General features: G+C 47.8%; 1 long non-coding RNA gene across 1 annotated transcript; it reads left to right on the forward strand.

Annotated features, from left to right (window-relative positions):
• Window positions 1-385: 385 nt before the first annotated feature.
• Window positions 386-2,304, forward strand: LOC141371182 (uncharacterized). The gene is made up of 4 exons (XR_012375932.1): window positions 386-530; window positions 927-1,043; window positions 1,510-1,653; window positions 2,212-2,304. It is a non-coding gene; the product is annotated as an uncharacterized lncRNA (long non-coding RNA).
• The last annotated feature ends 16,151 nt before the right edge of the window (window positions 2,305-18,455 follow it).

Below are 18,455 nucleotides of genomic sequence, written 5' to 3' on the forward strand. Positions count from 1 at the left end.
TGGATCTTTTGCTTGCACAGCAGTGTGGAGTCTTAGAAAGTGATTTCAGGATTTCAGATGTATTACCTCATTCTGCACCACCCCCACCTCCCTCGCTCCCCTCCCTCCCACCCCTCCCTTGCTCCCCATCCATGACTCATATTACAGATGGCAAAAATGGAGGCCCCAGGAGGTACTGGCTTGGGCTGAGGGGACACAGGCAGAGAGTCTGGGCAGACCCAAGGCTCTGACTGTGACCCCGCCCTCCCATCAGCTGCTTGTCCTTGTCTTTGCTTCCCTAGGCTGCCTCTGAGCGTCATACATGGTCATAATGCCGCCAGAGTCATTGCAGAATGCCAACAGCTGCAGCCCCCAGGCCCCAAATGCTGATGGCCCCAGTCTCAGAGCTAAGGAGGAGACAACATCTCCCTTTCTCCATACTCAGTGGTTTCTAACAACCCTGCACTTGATGTAAGAAATAATCGTCCATGTCTCGTTCTGGGTACATGAAAGCAGCTCAGGCAGGACTGGACTTAGGAAGAAAAGTGCGGGTATGTATTAGGATGACGCTAGCCATTGTAACAAATAAACTCTCAAATTGATTTTCCTTTTTTTAAGATTTCATTTATTTATTTTGAGAGAGAGAGAGAATGAGCACGAGCAAGGGGGAGGGGTAGAGGGAGATGCAGACTTTCTGCGGAGCAGGGAGTCCAAAGACAGAGCTGGATCCCTGGACCCTGGGATCATGACCTGAGCCGATGGCAGATGCTTAACAGACTGAGTCATCCAGGTGCCCTGCAAGTTGATTTTCAAGACAACCCAAAGATGTTTATTTCTCCCACACATATGAATACAACTAAGGTGTTCTGGTTGGCAAGTAGCTGACCTCCACGTGGCTATTCGGGGATTCAGCCTCTTTCCAGCCTGTGGCTCCACCATCCCCCTAGGACTTCAGGATCTCTGCTTCCAGCTGGATGAAGGAGAAAAGCCAAGAAGAAGGCATATGCATTTCTTCACATCTGGCTCAGAAGTGACATGCATCATTTCCCACCCACATTTCATTGGTGAGAACTTGTCACGTGTCCCCACCTAAATGCAAGGGTCAATGTTGTCCCTGAATAGGGGCACAGAGTTGTGATGACCTGCTAGCCATCTCTGCCACATCAGGGGACAGAGGCACATCAGAGCCCCTCTCTCTGTCTCCCATCTTCCTACAAGAGGGTCTTCCCTGCTGAGTTTCTGGATTTCACCACAGGAAGAAGAACAGCGTCACCTCTGAGCTGCATGAACTTGGACCTCAAAATCTTCATCTATAAAATGGGTGCTTTCATATCCGTGGTCTTACAACCTCCCTGAGAGTATGAAAAAACATGAGGTGGGCCCGACGTACCTCAGTTCCCAAAGGAGGAAACCGGGACACAAAGAGACAGTGTGACTTGTCGAAAGCCACACAGCAGGACCCAGTGTCCCCTCTCTGGTACACAGGTTTGTTTTGTTTTGTTTTGTTTTGTTTTGTTTTGTTTTTACTAGTCAACATCAAAGTCGGCTGAGAACACGGAAACCCAGGAAAACCCCTTACTCAGCAAATCCATCTGAAAACTGCCTGAGGGCCGAGGAGGATAGCTAGGAAAGGGCCTCTCATTGCCTGAAGTGCAGGTACAGAGGCCATGACAGGTTCGTGACTGGGTTTGTGCGACCCCTGCCTGGACCTAACCTGGTGGGGGATGGGGGCTTGCTGTGGGGGGACTTGGGGGAGGATCCAATCCCCCTTTATCACCGTGTAGATGCCCCCCCATTAGACCTTGCTCTCTCCAGCTCAGTGTGTCTCAACCTATATAGTGGGAGGAAAGGAAACCCCCTTCTGAAAAATGTGCAGATCCCACAGGCACATGGGCTTTTTCTGGAAGAAGACACAAGAAACAAGGACTGTTATCACCCACATTCAGGGGCTGTGTGGACAGTGCCTCCTGGAGTTGTGCTGTGTGCAACCTGCTTGCCCCTCCCCGGGGGGAGGGGCAAGGTAGGTTTATTCCCCATAATATATTTTTGTAATAGTTAATATCACTTTTAATAATAACCAATACGATGAAAAAAACATATTCCAATTTCCGGCCCTATCTGAACCTACTGAATTAAAATTGGGCGAGGGCCAGCCAACGACACACAAGTTCACAGATATTCTGAAAAACCTCCCCGGTGACCGATTATCAACCGCATCCTCCACCCTCACAGCTTTGGGAACCCGGATGTAGTCTAGCCACACGCTCAGGAACCCCTTCCTCAGCTCTAAGAAGCTCTCCGCAGACCCTTCCACCCCGGTGAGAAGGAGACAGGTAAGGGCGGGTGGCAGGAGGGGTGCTCAAGGCTGTGTTGAACAGAAGACCGGCTTTCCCTCCGGGGCCATCCCCCCTCCCCCGACACCCTGCAGCCCTGACCCGCCCCCGCCTCACCACTCCCCCCGCAACCCGGGCTCCCCCCGCCCCCGGCCCCCCCCCCCGCCATTCCCTTCCCCCTCCCGCCGCAGAGCGTCGCGTCAGCATCTCCGGAGGCCCAGCTCAGGCTCGGCCTTGCCCGGGCTAGCCTTTTGTTACATCATCCCCTGGCCTTGCCGGTGCTCGGGGAGCGAGCCGCCCACTCGCCGCTGGACACAACCGGCTAATTATATCACCCAGAGACCCAGGGCGAGAGCATGTGGGCATTTTTCAGCTGACCCAGCCTGTTTCTACTTGCTTTGCATGATTGTTCTTGATTTTTCAAAATAATAATAACAACTACTAACCAGGAAAAAAATCGCCCGGGGCTGCGGAGCAGGCTCCCGGAGCCAGAGCCCTGGGCCACCTGCTGCTCCCCGAGAGACCTACTCAGCACTCTTAGTTTACAAAACTAAGAGCCAGTCTCTCGACTCCTAAGCCGGGGCTCCGTCGACGAAGCAGCTCTGAGGACAGGATACGCTGGAATCAGCAGAATCAGAAAGACAAATATTGTTTTGACAGCATCCACAACGATAGCACAGAGATTCAGTCTTTCGAAATCTTTAAAATTCTATTTGTAGCAGGGGCGCCTGGGTGGCTCAGTCGTTAAGGGTCTGCCTTTGGCTCAGGTCATGATCCCGGGGTCCTGGGATCGAGCCCCGCATGGGGCTCCCTGCTCGGCGGGAAGGCTGCTTCTCCCTCTCCCGCTCCCCCTGCTTGTGTTCCCTCTCTCGCTGTGTCTCTCTGTGAAATAAATAAATAACATTTTTTAAAAAAATTAAAATTCTATTTGTAGCTTAGTCAAAAGTGCAGAGAGTTTTGCTTTTTCATAACTTCCTGTATTTATTTTTTTTAGGAGACAATGCCTTCACATGGTTCATAGTCAAAAGATGCGAAGTAATATGCAGGGAAAATGTCCCATCCTATCTCTGCCCTGCAGCCACCCATTTCCTTCCCAGGCGCTGTGGCTAGCTGCTGTGTCTCCTGCCAGAGATAGACCATCAACATCCAGGTCCACAGTCCTCCAGCCAAAACCCTTGGGGACAGATCGGTTTCAGAATCCAGAACTTTTCAGATTTCGGACAGATAATGAGGCGCATATACACTACTCAGTAACACCCCCTTCCCCACCCTCTATAGGCTCTGTATAGGATGACTCACCATCCGGGTTTGAGCACTGAAAGTTCCAGCCCTGCTCAAGGAACCCTGTCAGTACCGGGAAAACAGGACGATAACAGGAGTAACAACCACAAATATCTTCACATCCTTTTAGGTCTGGTTTTGCTACCACACAAATTTGCCACAAACCAAAGAAAAGATTTGGTTTTCAGAGATTTTTTTTGATTTGGGGATTGTGGACGAGGGACTGTGGACCTGTAAGCAAGTGTGCATATATTCCTATCACCCACCCAAATGGAAGAACAGTGTGGGGCACCTTGCTTTTTTTTCCACTCAGTTTATCTTAGGTGAGTACAGAGAAAGACCCCGATTCCCTTGACCACTGCATGGTACTCCATCATGTGGACCAACATTTTGGCTGTCTCCAGTCTTTTGTTATTACAAACACATGTAGTTTTATTTTTTTAGAGGAATTTTTTCTATTTTTTAAAAGACTTTATTTATTTATTTGTCAGAGAGAGAAAGCAAGCACAAGCAGGGGGAGAGGCAGACAGAGAAACAGACTCCCCGCTGAGCAAGGAGCCCCAGGTCATGGGATCATGACCTGAGCCAAAGGCAGATGCTTAACGGACTGAGCCACTCAGGCATCCCACAAACGTAGTTTTATATGTAGCTAACTACATGGTGGGTAGCAGAGGAATAATTGATCTTCACTTCTTTTTTTTAATTAAAGATTTTTATTTATTTGAGAGAGAGAATGAGTGGTGGTAAGAGGCAGAGGGAGAGTGAGAGAGAAGCAGACTCCCTGCTGAGCAGGAAGCCCAATGATGATGATGATGATGATGCTGCTGCTGCTGCTGCTGCTGCTGCTGATGATGATGATGATGGAGAAGGAGAAAGGAGAAGAAGATGATGATATGGGGCTCCATCCCAGGACACTGGGATCATGACCTGAGCCAAAGGCAGACACTTAACCAACTGATCCACCCAGGCGCCCCTTGGTCTTCATTTCTAATGCTTCTGTGTGACTGAAGGTTAAGTCCAAGCCTGCTCAAGAATCAGGTGAGAGACAAGAAGACCAGCTAAGGTCTCTCAGACCTCTTGTACCTGTCCAACCACTTAACATCATGAAAAGGCATTAAAAATGATTTTGTTCCAAGCAAGAAAACAACATATCTTCAGACCTATTATTCTAGGGTTCTCTAGAGAAACAGAACCAAATCAAATTTTATATACATGTAAAATATATATACAGATATCCCTTGCTTTTCAAAAGTTTGCACTACCACACTTTGTTTTTATGAAAGACCTACATTCGTACCTGTTTTTGCTAACCAAGAGAAATCTGAAGGGGACTATCACTTTTATGAAAAAGAGGCTAAAAGTGAAAACGGCGTTCGGTGTTTGTTCTGCAACCGGCAGGCGCAACAGAGCAGCGAGAGTGGCGCCACCAAGCTCCTTCCCTGGGAACTACACTCAGCATCTCAGCATCAAGCCCTCATAGCTTTGAACTGCAAACATCCGTGCTCTATCTCAATTTATTTTGTGCATCCATTAGCAAGATGTGTCCTAACATAATAGAAAAGCCTAAGAGAGGTTTACTTGGGGGTCTGGGAACACTAAAAAAAAGTTTCCATGTGAGTTCATGGCAATTGCTTCTCTGCTTTACGCCATTTCAGCTTCCAAAAAGTTTTCATAGGAACACTCTGCCTTCTGCATATATATACAGAGCCAGGCAGACAGAGACAGAGAGGTTTATTGTAAGGTATTGGGGTTTTGTGCTCTTGGAGGGCTGTCAAGTCCATAATGTAGGGCAGGCTGGCAATTTCAGCAAGAGTCCATGTTGCAGTCTTGAGTTGGAAGACCCTCCAGAGGCTGAATTCCTTTCTTTCTTGGAGTGGAGGTGGGAGCCTTGATCTTTTCTCTTAGGCCTTCAGCTGACTGGATGAGGCCCAACCACATTAGAGAGGGTAATCATCTTTACTCAAAGTCTTTTGATTTAAATGTGAATCACATCTAAAGATTTTATTTATTTTGAGAGACAGAGAGAGTGCAAGCAAGGGGAGGGGCAGAGACAGAGGAGAGAGAGAATCTCAAGCAGACTCCCCGCTGAGCACAGAGCCTGACTTGAGACTCGATCCCAGCATCCTGAGATCATGACCTGAGCTGAAATCAAGAGTCGGATGCTTCACTGACTGAGCCACCCAGGCCCCAAATGTTAATCACATCTAAAAGATACCTTCTCAGCAACGTCTAGACTGGTGTTTGACCAAACAACTGGGTACTGAGTTGATACAAAATTAAACATCATACCTATTTATTACCCCAACTCTTCAGCTTTGCGTGTTTGTCAGGGATGGGATGTGAAAGCTACCCACCCCCCGCCCTTCCCAGAGTTAACAGTCACAGAGGAGATAAAGCTGGGGGACATGAAACATTCACAAAGAGTGTGAAACATCTAGTAAGGGATAAATTGCAAGGTTCTGAGCACGGCCTGGCAAAGTCCCCTCAAATACAGTCCAGATACACTGGAAGTTCATGCCTAATACTGAGACAAGCAAGCTTCCTCTCCTGTTGATTTTGCTCATTTTTAAATAACAACATAAATCTTTAATAAAGTGGACCAGCAGAGCAGCATTAATAAAGCCCACATAGAAGAACACAAGCTCTCAATAAAGAACGCAGGTATGATAGGAATCCTCTCTCCCTGACCTGTGACTATTCATCAATTTCAGCTTCTGGACGTCTCCAGACTTAACACATTTTCCCAACTAGACCTGTAGTCAAGTTCCTAAGCTGCCAACTACTCTGAAATTTCAGAGGCTGCTTGTTCCACAGAGACTCAAAAGGCCTTCCAGCTTCTCTTGTCTGCCAAGGGCTTTGCTCCAAGAACGGAGCCATTTTTCTGCTGGTTTTCCTTGAGAACAAAACAGACCCAGAGTGTATTCATTCACTCATTCATTCATTCATTCATTCATGACATCACCACAGGTAGAAGCTCTGGCTGCAGGAAGAGATATAAAGTACTCTACACCAGTAACAAAGGAAAACAGGTTCACATGGGCAAAAATCCCACCTGGATAGCTCTCAGTGACCAGGCCCAGTTAAAGAAAGGCACTGGAGGGCGCCTGAGTGGCTCAGGTGGTTAAGCGACTGCCTTCGGCTCAGGTCATGATCCTGGTGTCCCAGGATCGGGTCCCACATCAGGCTCCCTGCTCGGCGGGGAGTCTGCTTCTCCCTCTGACCTTCCTCCCTCTCATGCTCTCTGTCTCTCATTCTCTTTCTCGCAAATAAATAAAAAAAAAATCTTAAAAAAAAAAGGGCGATGGATTTTATCAGAATCTGAATTAGGAGCCCCCTTCCTACAATTAAGGGAGGACCCAGGTGGGGCTGAAATTTATGTAATGATGGAAAGAACAAGAGCACACAATTATAAATGTAATATTGCCAGGCCCTTCCCATGCAAATAAGTCCTGGAAGCCTCCCTTGATCAGCTTCTACCGTGTTTATAGCTAAATAAAGCTCAGGGAGGTAGTAGGGTATGTGCAAGGACTGGCACCTCAGGGGGGCCACAGTTTTAAAGCTTAAAGGACCAGGGCGCCTGGGTGGCTCAGTCAGTGAAGCGTCTGCCTTCTGCTCAGATCACGATCCCAGGGTCCTGGGATGGAGCCCTGCATCGGGCTCCTTGCTCAGTGGGGAGCCTGCTTCTCCCTCTGCCCCTCCCCTGCTCATCCTTGCTCTCGTGCTCTCTCTCTCTCTCTCTCTCTTGCAAAAATAAATAAATAAATAAAATCTTAAATAAGCAAAAATAATTTTAAAAAATAACACTTGAAGGACCAGAATAATGTGGGCTGGAGGAGAACACCAAGAGAGGCCAGAGAGAATGGGTGGGGTGCTCAGCTGCAGTGCTCAGCTCAGCACATCACATGTATCCTGGACCCCCCAGCTGGCTCTACCTGGGGCACTCTGGTGGATGGTGCCCCAATCCCTGCCTCCCCCAATGGCAATAACAACAACAATTAGTATTATAGCAGCTGACACCTATTAAGCACTTTCTATGTGCCAGGCACTGTTCTAAGTACTTTATCCATAGCTACTCGGTGAATTTTCCTAACAACTCTATGAAGTACCATTACTTTCATCCCCACTTTAAAGACTAGGAAACTGAGGTAGAAACAGAGATGAAATCATCTGCCCAAGCCAGACAGAGCTAGAACAAGGATTTGAATCCAAACAGGCTGGCTCCAGAGGCAAAGCTCTTACCCACTGATAGCAATACCAGCTCACAGTTACGTGGCGATTACCCCGCACTAGCTGCTCTTCTGTGTTCACATGGATCAGTTCAGCTAACTCTGGCAGGTATTATTATTACTTCATTTTACAGATAAGGCAACCAACGCACAGAAAGGTCAAGGCACCCGCCCCGGTCACACAGCTAGGAAGCTGCAGAAGACAGACTTGAACCCAGGCACTCTGGTTCCAGAGGCCACATTTTATTTTTTAAAGATTTTATTATTTATTTGACAGAGAGAGCACAAGCAGGGAGCAGAGGGAGAGGGAGAAGCAGACTCCCCGCTGAGCAGGGAGCCCCACGTGGGGACTCAATCCCAGGACCCTGAGATCACAACCTGAGCCAAAGGCAGACGCTCAACCAACTGAGCCACCCAGGTGCCCCCAGAGGCCACATTTCTGTGCACAGAACTGAACCCCTGCGCTTAAGGGTAATCTGGGAGCAGTGGTCATGGCTTACATTTCTCTGCATTATGTGGGGTGCCAACACTGTAGAATTATTAAGCACTCTGTAAGTGTTCAATGAGTCTTCATCTGAAATAACTCTTTCTGATAGGGACAACAATCATATTCCAAGTTCATTGTAGAAAATCTGGAAAATAAAGAAAGGGTCCAAGAGGAAATGCAAAGTCATCCTGCCTACAGCAGGGATAACCACGGCGAACACTTTGCTCGCTTTCCAGCCAGAGTTACAAAATAGGAATCCCATTCTACCTCCTGTTTTGAAACCTCCTTTTTTCTCACTTATCGATATATCGCGAACATTTTCCCATGACCTTCGGTTTTCTTCTGCAACTTCCACAGAGGAATAATCTGTGATTGTGCAAGTGTCCTGATCGGGGTATGGCCGGGTAACCCCCCCCACACAGCGCTCTCCCACCAACCTCCCCATATGCCCACCATATACATTCAACCCTCTTGTACCTCCCGGCCTCTCTGGAAAGCTCGTGGCATTCCCTCTGTCTTACTCTTGGACTCAGGGTCTCCTCCACACCTACCAAGGCTGTATCCCCCTCCTTCTCACTCCTGTCCCCATACCTCTACGATCCTGTTTTGCCCTCTCCAAGTCACTCTACACCTTTCTCACACCTTCCCTCAGCCACAAACTTCCCCATCCTGTGCCCCATTCCCACAGGACTTGCTAGAAACAATCCAAGCCCATCAGCAAGCTGGCATTAGGCAATGTCTGTTGCAATGCACAGGGTGACAGGAAAGACAACAGCAGCTAGGCGGTACTGGAAGCTGCCATCTGGGAGGCTGTCTCAGGGACACAGGAGCATTTGGAGCAGGGGCCTTCGAAGCACAGTGCCTTTACCTAAAAGAGATCTCTCATGGTGTGATTTCAAGCTACCAGACAGGGCCTGTGAGAGCTACTTTGGTGCAGGGAGCTCTTTTGATGTACCTTAAACCCCAACAGGGAGGTGGAGGCCTAATCCACCCTAAGGGTGGGGCAGCCTGGGCGCCTTGCCCCATTAGGACGGAATGAAAGGCTTTTGAAGGTGGTGGCTCAAGACAGGTGGCTTCTTGATTGTAGCCACAGTGTCTCAGCCCGGATGGGGGAGAGAGGGGGGCTGCGCAGACAGCTGGCAGGAGGGGGAAGCCTGGGTAGGGTGATCCGGGAGATGGGGCTGCTTCCAGACTTGCTCTGCCTGACCTGTGCTCTGTGACTTCAGGCAGGTGCCTGTGCTATTCCAGCATCACTGTCATAATAGCTCCTATGCTACCTACCTCGCGGGTTTTGTAAGATGAGATAACTTCAGTAAAACTGTTTTGCCAAAGGTAAAACCCCAAAGTCAGGTGTGGTTAGACTTCTCTCTTTTCTTTTTCTCTCTCCTTCCTTTCCTTCCTTCCTTCCTTCCTTCCTTCCTTCCTTCCTTCCTTCCCCTCTCTTTCTTCTCTCCCTCTCTCTTTTTTTGAAGGTGCGAGAGCAACTTCATTTTTAAGGCATTTTCCCCCCAGCTGCATTTCCCCTTATAGACAAGTCAGAGGATGGAACTTAGAGCTCAGAGAGCCACACTGGAGTCCCCTTAGCTCCGGGCTTCTGCAGCCCCCCTATCTTTCTGCTCCCAGAGAGTGTGTGTGATTATTCATGTTCGTGCAGTGGGTGTACTGTGGATTTATTGGTACATTTGGGTGTTGTGTGTCAGGTGCATGTTGCTGAGTGTGTGAAGATGTGCTATGTGTATGTGTTTGTAAGATGCGCGGGTATGTTCAGGGCTTGTGAAATGTGTTGTATTTAGTGTGGTGTGGGTAGTGTATGCATGTCGTTTGTGTGTAATAATTCTTTTTTTCATCAGAGGGTTATGTGTATATTTTGTGTTTGGTGTACTGTGGAATGTATGCATGTCACTGTGTGAGGAGGGAATGTGCGTTGTGCTGTGTGGATGGGAGTGACCCGTGTAATCTCTGCAAAATACATGGTGTTTGTGCAGGTGGAGCGCTAAAGTGTGTATTGCGTGTGCTGTGTCGAGGGACTTCGGTCTTCGCGAGCTGAGTGCTGCGATCGGTGTCGGGGACTGACAAGTGCCTGTGTGGCGCAGACGCCCTGTGTTGCGGTTTGCGCATGCCCCGAGTGCCGCGACGTGTGGACTTCGTTTGACGTCGGCGAGAGGTGTGTCATATGTGGGCCAAAAGCAGAGCGTGTTGTCGTGGGAGGAGGTGTGTGCTAGTGTTATCTGTGCCAGGAGGGCGTGCCGCCCCTGTGGGGTGCGTGGTAGGAAGTGGGGACCTCCGCGGTGCGGCCCGGAAGCGGGGCCGGGGTCCCACGGACAAGACGCGACCAGGCGGACTTCACGCCGCCGCGGCCGCCGCGCCAGAGCCAACCTGCGGGGCATTCTGGGAAGCGGGGCCGCGCCCACCGCAGGGGTGGCTGGGAAGCGGCAAAGGCGGGCGAGCTGGAAATGCAGCTGCTTGGCCCTCCTTTCCTGACCTGCTGGGGGCTGGGCGCTGTATCAGCCCCTCGTGTCTAAATTGGCCTACTTAATGACCGCTGGCGGTCGTGCGCCGTGTCCCCTAGCTGTATTTCCCGGTTAGTCCTCACGGCCAGCTACTGAGGGGAGCTCTTATCCCCACCGCACAGGGGAGTGACCTGAATCTCCGGAGGTGAAGGACCCCACCGCCCTCGGGTCCCTCGCGCCCCAACTCTCGCTGCAAGTGAACTTAAAGCGAGAAAAACGCCATAAGGAAGTGGAACTCTCTGGGTAGCGTGAACCTGAGTTTCCCCAAAAACCTGTCCCAAGGTGCTTGCCAAAATCTCTCTTAAGACCTTTCTGAATTTCTAGCCCATGATGGAAAGGGAGTCTAGGTTTAGTACCATAAAAACAAAGCGGGAAGAATGAAGATGTTGGAAAAGCTTGTAGGGTAAAATATGATACTCCCCAGAGTGTATATAGTTCAATAATAAAGAAGCTTATTGTCCAAAATTATGTTTAATACCCATTGTGGAGTGAAGAATTAACATCTCTAAACTCCACATGGTCACATTTGCTTTTGGTGGGGTCTACCTCCCCCACTTTCTCCTCCTTCCTTCCACCGTTCCTCATTCCTTGCTCTTCTGCCGTATTTTCCTGTGTATTTCATCTATTAAGTTGAATCATATGAAATTACCCCTCATGTAGATCAAAACTAGTTAAATATTGGCAATTTCATACGTTCGACCTAATACATTTTGGAAAGTTTTCTATTTTACGTGCAGGGGAATTGTTTATGTTTGATTAGAGTTGCAGAAATCCTGAGATTCTCACAGATTGGAGCAGCTTGAATTTATGTATTAGGGCTAGAGGGGTGTCTTGTGATGGACTGGAGCCAACTCGTACTGGCTCCCCAGGTGATTGTTAATTTTATTCAAGAATTTTGCAAGCCAACTGTTAAACTTGAAATTCGCTTGAAATTGGCTTCCCTCTCCACCCTTCTGGGATCCAGTTTACCAACACACTACTGGTTCTTTGGCTCATCTTGGTCCAAGTGAAGTCACAGTGAAGTCAGCTTCCCCAGGACCCAACAGATCCTCAAATAGAAATCAAGACTGTGGGAAGAGTGGAATGGATGCTGGGGAGGCAACCAACAAGCTCAGTGGTTGTGGGAGAAAACATTGGAAACTTGGGGATGAGCTATCCACAGCTCATAATTATAGTTCACTTTAGTTAATATTTATCAAGCATTTACCATGTGCCGAGCACTGTTTGAAGCACTTTATACATGTTAACTCATTTGATCCCCACAATGACTTCATGAAGTGGATATCATTAATATCTCTAATTTACAGATGGAGAAACTGAGGCTCAGAGGCTAACCAACTTGGCCAAGGTTATACAGATAGCAGTAGAGTTTGGCTTTGACCCTAGGCTGTTTAACTCCAGGATGTATGCTCTTACCTACTCTGTTACACTGCCTGTATTATATCTGTTAAGTTATGCTGCAGTGACCACCGCCCCAAATCTCATTGTCTTCCAATAATAAAGGTTTATTCTCGCTCATGTTATATATTGGCTGTGTGTTAGCTGTGGTTCTTCACATGTCTTGTTCTGGGACCCAGGCTGAAGGAGAAATCCCTATCTTGGTCTTTCCCCAGAGAAAAGAGCAATTCTAGTCTAGTAACGTGATGATTATTAAGATTCAAGTTAACATGTAGCATACATTACTTCTCATCACATTCCATTGGCCAGAGCACATCATATGGCCAAACCTGACTCAATGGGAACTGAAAAATAGATTACCCTCCCCCTAGGCATTGCAAGTCACATGGCAGCGTTCTTGGCAGTGAATAATTGGGAGCTATTTTAGGTTAGGTTCCCTAGAAGTAGACTCTGAGTCAAGGATTTGTGGGTAAGTGATTTACTATGGAGTGTTCCTAGGAGAATCCAGAAAAGGAGTCGGTGAACAGAACAGGGAATGAGACAAAGCTAAGTAAGGGTATAATATCAGGCAAAGTCCTGGGCTGAGCCTCACCCTTCAGGGGATTCTGGAGTGTAAATTATACCTCAGAGTCTATCCCAACTCAAGGCAGGCGAGTAAGGCTTTCATAGTTCCACAGCTGTCAGTCATTGGCTAAGGGCTGGTCCCAGGGGACATAAGCAATGGAGCAATTTTGGCTTTCTGAACCGGGGTAAAGCAGCTCCAGTATCCCAGGAGCGGTCCCTTAAAAAGAGTCACAGGTGTGTGGCTTTTAGAAACAAGGTCACACAGAAATCGGGAGAAGGACCAGAATCTGAAAAGAGATCTGAGCGCCAGTAAGGTCCGCTAAAGAAACATTAATGCCATCTGCCACACTGCCTCTACCTGATACTGTCTTATTTCTACATCAAAGGCATGACCTTGTCTCTCCTGTGATGAATGGCATGCCTTTGATGCCAGGCAGAGAGAGGGTCCACCATTTGCTCCAACTGGAACAACAGGTAATAGGTAGTCATTACTGGTTTTTCAGTGTAGTATTTGGTGACCACAGGTGTCTAATACTGAAATCTTTCCAGAGTGAAGAAAGATGTGTGTAAGGCTGCAAAGCTGTTCGGGCAGTAATCACTCAGAGTTAGCACAGCCTCCGTAAGTTAAAAGCACAGTATCCAAATAAGATTGCCCTACTCAGACCCCAGCTGCCAGTTCAAGGGGTCCCCAGACCATCCTCACTTCTGACCAGTTGGCTACAAATTCAGAGGTTCCCATGACCCCCACAGGGTCCATAATTTGCTAGGATGATTTATAGAATTCAAGAAAGGGCTATACTTAATCAGTTTTGTTATAAAGGATGCAGATCAGAACCAGCCAAATGGAGAGACACACAGGTGAGGTCTGAGAAGGTCCCAAACAGAGACTTTTCGTGCCCCTTTCCCTGTGGAATCAGGACATGCCACTTTCCCAGCACATTGATGCATTTACCAACTAGGAGGCTCACCCAAGCTTTAGGTGTCCACAGTTTTTGTTGGAGTTCATTATATATACGTGACTGAACTGACTCTCCAACCCCCTCCCCTCCCAAGAGGAAGTTGGGCTGATATCATGTGGCTCAAATACCCAACCCTCTAATCACATGGTTAGTCTTTCTGGTATGAGCAGCCCTCATCCTGAATCACTCATTAACATAAACTCAGATGTGGTCTAAGGGCCCCACCATGATTAACAAAGATAAGCCACTGGGAAAATTGGAAAGTGTTAGAAGCTCCTTTCTAAGAACCCAGGACAAAGACCAAGTTTTTTATTATATGACACGTATCATCAGATTAAAGAATCCTATTAAATCCTGAGCAGAATTTTTTTAAGTTTTTTTTTTTTAAGCAATCTCTACATATAATGTGGGGCTTGAACTCACAACTCTGAGATCAAGAGTTGCATGCTCTTCCAGTTGAGCCAACCAGGTGCCCCGAGCAGAACTTTTTTATTTTTAATTTCACAGGTAGACATATATGAAAGAACAAATACAGTACACCAAAGACAAAGAAAAAAAATCTTAAATGTAGCCAGGGAAATAAGACAGGTAACTTACAAAGGAACCAAAATTGATTTTCAGCAACTTCTCTTCAACAGCAATGGAGCCTGGAAGACAATGGAATGATATCTCCAAGAGAATTTTTTTTTTTAAGATTTTATTTATTCATTTGTCAGAGAGAGAGAGTGAGCGAGCACAAGCATGGGGAGTGGCAGGCAGAGGGAGAATCAGTCTCCCTTCTGAGCAAGGAGCCCTATTTGGGACTCAATCCCAGGACCCTGGGATCATGACACAAGCCAAAGGCAGATGCCCAACTGAGCCACCCAGGTGTCCCTCCAAGAGAATTCTAAGGTAGGTTGCTCTTACTGAAAGGTAGGACATAAAATAATTGTAGGATACTGTAGTAATATTTATATATCATCATGAGGAATGTTAATGTGTTATTGAAGTTATCATCCATTTAAAAACCAAACCGGTACCTGGGTGGCTCAGTCAGTTGGGCATCTGACTCTTGGTTTCAGCTCAGGTCATGAGATCAATACCCATCAGGCTCCATGCTTAGCAGAGAGTGTGCTTAAATATTCTCTCCCTCTACCAATTCCCCCACTTGCACACATGCTCCCTCTCTCTTCCTAAAATAAATAAATAAATCTTTAAAAAATAATTAAAATTGGGCACCTGGGTGGCTCAGTCGTTAAGCGTCTGCCTTCGGCTCAGGTCATAATCCCAGGGTCCTGGGATCGAGTCCCACATCGGGCTCCCTGCTCCGCGGGAAGCCTGCTTCTCCCTCTCCCACTCCCCCTGCTTGTGTTCCTGCTCTCGCTCTCTATGTCAAATAAATAAATAAAATCTTTAAAAAAAAAATTAAAATCAAAACAGGGGCACCTGGCTGGCTCAGTTCGTGGAGCATGTGACTTTTGATCTCGGTGTTGTGAGTTGAAGCCCCATGTTAAGTGTAGAGATTACTTAAAAATAAAAATCTTTAAAAATTTTAAAAAATAAAAATAGAAACCAAAGCATTATTTTAATGATTTCTTTTTTAAAAAAAGATTTTATTTATTTATTTGATAGAGCAAGAGAGCACAAGCAGGGGGAGGGGCAGAGGGAGAGGGAGAAGCAGGCTCCCCGCCAAGCAGGGAGCCCGATGCGGGGCTCGATCCCCAGGACCCTGAGATCATGACCTGAGCTGAAGGCAGATGCTTAACCATCTGAGGTACCCAGGTGCCCCTATTTTAATGATTTCTGATGGAACTCATTCCAAAGTATATCGCCCCATCCTTCACTTTTTTTTTTTAAGATTTTATTTATTTGACAGAGAGAGCACAAGCAGGGGGAGCTGCAGAGGGAGAGAGAGAAGCAAGCTCCCCACTGAGCAAGAAGCCCGATGTGGGACTCAATCCCAGGACCCTGGGACCATGACCAAGCTGAAAGACGCTCAACCGACTGCACCACCCAGGTGTCCCCCCTCCCATCCTTCACTTCTTAACAGAAGGTTCAGATTCAACAATAGTGTGCTCTTAGACTCCTAGAAATTACTGAGGTCTGCTAGGCTGTTTGCACCCACATTAAATGGTCCTATGCTGGAGCCCTGGCTGGCTCAGTCAGTGAAGCGTCTGCCTTCTCATCAGGTCATGATCTCAGGGTCCTGGGATCGAGCCCCACCTCGGGCTCCCTACTGAGCAGTGTCTGCTTCTCCCACTCCTTCTGCCCCTCCCCACCCCCCACTTATGCTCGCGCTCGCTCTCTCTCCCTCTCAAATAAATAAAATCTTTAAAAAAAAATGGTCCGACGCTGCTGTGCTTTGTACTTCTGTTTTTTTATCATTCTGTCTCACTGCAGCAGTTTTGTTGAGCTTTTTAATCTGTTGCTGCATTTAATATGCCTTTGTCTGAATATGGATCAAGGACTTTCTCTACCTTCCTAAGTCTACATCTCACTATATAGCACTGTGTGGCAGAGCATTCCAAAAGTGGGCACCACAACATATCACATCCAGCATGCTCTCCTTACAGTGCATTATTGACATTCCACCCATCGTGTACGCTCTCTCCCCTTGAATTTGAGTGGGTCCATGATGCTATGTGACTTACAAGGTCATAAAAGATGATACAGCTTCCGCTCAGCCCTCTAGGAATGCTTATTCTTGGAATCTAATCACTGTGCCATAAGGAAGGGGCAAACCCACGTGGAGAGGCCGCACACAGGTGTGTGGCAGACAGCTGAGGCCCCATTCAACAGCCAGCACCAATCTCCAACCGTTTGAGTGAGGTGGGAGTCTTCAGGTGATTCCAGTCCCAGCCTGCGAGCCAGCTGATGCCAAGTGAATCAGAAACAAGTTGTTCTTCCATGACAGACGATGGACTCTGAGAAACAAACTGAGGGTTCTAGAGGGGAGGGGGGTGGGGGATGGGTTAGCCCGGTGATGGGTATTAAAGAGGGCACGTATTGGGGCACCTGGGTGGCTCAGTCGGTTAAGCGGCTGCCTTCGGCTCAGGTCATAATCCCAGGGTCCTGGGATCGAGCCCCGCATCGGGCTCCCTGCTCGGCGGGGAGCCTGCTTCTCCCTCTCCCTCTGCCTGCCTCTCTGCCTACTTGTTCTCTCTCTGTATCTCTCTGCCAAATAAATAAATAAATAAAATCTTAAAAAAAAATAAAGAGGCATGTATTGAACGGAGCACTGGGTGTTATACGCAAACAATGAATCATGGAACACTACATCAAAAACTAATGATGTAATGTATGGTGATTAACATAACATAATAAAATTTTTAAAAAGCAATAAATTAATAAATAAATAAGAAAGAAACAAGTTGCTCTTGTTTACGGATTTATGAGCCAAATAAATAATGGTTGTTTTAAGCGTCTACGTTTGGGGTGGTATTCACAGCAATAGATAACGGGAAAATTGCGTGACTACTTCTTAGTCCCTGCTTAAAAGCTGCTCCAAGTGGGGTGCCTGGGTGGCTCAGTCGTTAAGCGTCTGCCTTCAGCGTCCTGGGATCGAGCCCCACATCGGGCTCCCTGCTCCGCGGGAAACCTGCTTCTCCCTCTCCCGCTCCCCGGCTTGTGTTCCCTCTCTCACTATGTCTCTCTGTGTCAAATAAATAAAATCTTAAAAAAAAAAAAACTGCTCCAAGTGTTGGCTGGAGCAATCCTTGGGAGCCTTAACCCAAAGGTGTCCTTTGCCAATTGACAGGAAGTTCAGACATTATGTTACTTCCTCCTGTTCTAGACAAAGCTGCTTTGGTTTCAAGAAAGAAGAAACCCATTCAGTTTGCCTCGGGAAAAGGGGCTTTTAATGAAAGGATACAGCAGGCTCATGGGAATCCAAGAACAGGAACTGCTGCATAGCTGACCTCGTGGAAACTGAAGCTGCCACATGTAGGTATCTGGTTTTTCCGCCGCTCTGCACACATACTCTACTCTTTTCTCATTCCGTAGGCTTGGCTTACTTATCAATTCAGAAGCAGTTCATCACCTTTTTCCACTTGCTAGTCCCTACCTACATCACAACCCTTGTAATTCAAGTGCTGTTCAGTGGCAGTTCTTGGAATTCGCAGTTCCCAGTTCTCAAAAAGTCGTCCAATTGAAACAGCTCCTCTTTACTAAGCAAGGTCCCACAAAGCACAAGCTAATGACAGCTGAACTGACCTCGGTCAGGTGTGTGTCTTGGAGCCATCAGCTGAGACCCTGGAGGGCAGGTAAGGACATCTCTAGAACACCTCCTCATCAAGGCTGTTAACTCCTCCTAGCCAGAAAAACAAAGGCTGACACTGGGCACAAGCGAGAGCTCCATACAAGAGCAGCACATAATCAGGAACTGCCAGCCCAGACGTCCCCCGGTTGCCAAAGCTCTCCTGCTCCATGACCTTGGGGTGATGGGGTGGTGGTCTTCGTGTCGCTGATGGCATCCACCTGCTTCCCTTCCACCGGCCTCTCCAAGGCCGCCTCCACCTGCCTGCCCTGCCTCTCTGATGTGTCGTTTGTTCTCGACACAGGCAGTTTTGAGTTTCTAAAGCCAACTTCGGATTCTCCCCTGCGGCCCTGGTGATACGGGTCTTTTACATAGTACTCCCAACGCTCCGCCCTGCTCTCTGCAGCCTGCAGAACGAGGCTGCCAAGGAAGCTTTAGGAACGTCCCAGTTGGGTGGGGGGTCTACCAGGAGAACACTTTTGTC

This window comes from Callorhinus ursinus, unplaced genomic scaffold, assembly GCF_003265705.2.
Source record: "Callorhinus ursinus isolate GAN/ISIS: 27379988/994484 unplaced genomic scaffold, GSC_fseal_2.0 scaffold59, whole genome shotgun sequence".
In the NCBI taxonomy this organism is placed as follows: domain Eukaryota; kingdom Metazoa; phylum Chordata; class Mammalia; order Carnivora; family Otariidae; genus Callorhinus; species Callorhinus ursinus.